Consider the following 1,719-nt stretch of genomic DNA (forward strand, 5'->3'; position numbering starts at 1 on the left):
TTAAGTTTTTTATCCAGCCAAAGGGAGTGTGGGGGGACCACTGGAATGCAAGTTTGCAAGGAGCCCGCAAAGGGGAACAAAGCTATAGCGGATTTGCAGCTCTATCTAAAATTAAAGCTACAATTGGGTACCATCCTACTCTTCGTAAACAATCAGCTTTGCTCGCTTTAGGCTGGTATGAAGCTTACTCTGACGCTCCGTTCTTCATAATTCCGTATCAGTACCTGTTGCCCCTGACAATAACGGACTTGACACCGCACGTGGTTGATCACTTTCGTCACCATTCCTCGGAAAGGCCCGGGACATTCAGCGGGGCGTGGCGGGGGTGGGGAGGCCACGCCGTGGACGCGGGCCGGGAGGCTTGGGCGGATGTCGGCGGCCTCTGAACGCCTAGTCCCGCTGGGCGGCAGTTTGTGGCGCTTCCTCCCCTGCGGGTGGTGAGCAGCGACTGTGCCTCTCCCACTGCGCGAGGTCAATAGTGTCAGCTCGCTCAGGTTCTCAGTATCACCGTCCGAACGTGTCCAGCCGCATGATTCTCGGCCTAAGTGTCTGTTGTACTCCCAGTCTCCGGAGAGCGCGGGGTCGGACAGCCAGAAGGATGTGAAGGTATCACCAGGCTGAGGTTAAAGGACAATTTCTGCCAACAGATAATAAATTTGAAAAGCGAATTCGCTGTGTCTCTGTGGCGCAATTGGTTAGCGCGTTCGGCTGTTAACCGAAAGGTTGGTGGTTCGAGCCCACCCAGGGACGGTATGTGTACTTTAGGCTCTTTGCAGCTGCTTAAAAGCAGCTTTAGTCTGTTGAGGGCTTTTTCCTCAGAGCCGCCAGGACCTCTATCCTCTTCGAATCAAATCCTAAAATAGACCGCGCCAACATTCAAGTACCATAGAAGTGACAAAAGATGGAATTTTTCTGCGGAATATATATTTTCGATGAGTCCCGCGTCCGGGACTTCGGAGTTTACTTATCCCAGAGCCACTGCACGGATTCTTTCACTTCCCGAGGCTGGGGTTTTACAACTGCACACACGGAAACCTGAAAAATCCCGAGAAGGGAGAATAAGAAAACCCCACTCTGATCAGTGGCGCAGCCGCAAGCTTTGTGAGGAAATCTTGGTTTTGCCAAGGTGGGACTTCGAACAAGTTATGGAATTTTTTGAGTCTGTATTTTTTCATGTATAAAAAGGAGCACGTGGGAATACTTCCCTCATGGGTTAAACTAAGTTTGAACGAGAAAGGCACGTAAAGCATTTGAGCACTGAATAAATGCTCCCTGACCTCAGCTATTATAATTGTTTTCAGTGGCATCATCATCACCACTGCCTTTATCTACCCGCCCTTTTAAACAACTACAATCCTTTCACAGTAGAGATAGACCATTACATATTTACGCATTTCTCAACTGGTGGACATGACATTGGTTCTAATGTTTATTGTCATAAATAATTCTTCAGAGGACAGTTTATGCAAATATTTTTAATCTCATGTGCAAGTATTTCTCTAAAATAGATTCTTGGAAGTGGGCTTGCCTGATCAAAGTATTTGTGCGTTTCTAATTTTACTAATTCCTGCCTAATTTTTCCCTCCAAAGAAGCTGTACCTAGTCACATCCCCACATTCTGAGAGAATGCTGTTTTCTGGGTGACACTGTAGCTGGCATTTTAATAGCAGGGCAAACCCATCCCTTTTGCTTGGCGAATGTTATTGCTGTTGGTTTCAC

At 47.6% G+C, this 1,719-nt stretch overlaps 1 non-coding gene across 1 annotated transcript; it reads left to right on the forward strand.

Annotated features, from left to right (window-relative positions):
• Nucleotides 1-676: 676 nt before the first annotated feature.
• On the forward strand, nucleotides 677-750 carry TRNAN-GUU (transfer RNA asparagine (anticodon GUU)). The gene has a single exon. It is a non-coding gene; the product is annotated as a tRNA-Asn (tRNA).
• Nucleotides 751-1,719: the final 969 nt, after the last annotated feature.

This window comes from Elephas maximus, chromosome 3 (assembly GCF_024166365.1).
Source record: "Elephas maximus indicus isolate mEleMax1 chromosome 3, mEleMax1 primary haplotype, whole genome shotgun sequence".
NCBI classification, from domain to species: domain Eukaryota; kingdom Metazoa; phylum Chordata; class Mammalia; order Proboscidea; family Elephantidae; genus Elephas; species Elephas maximus.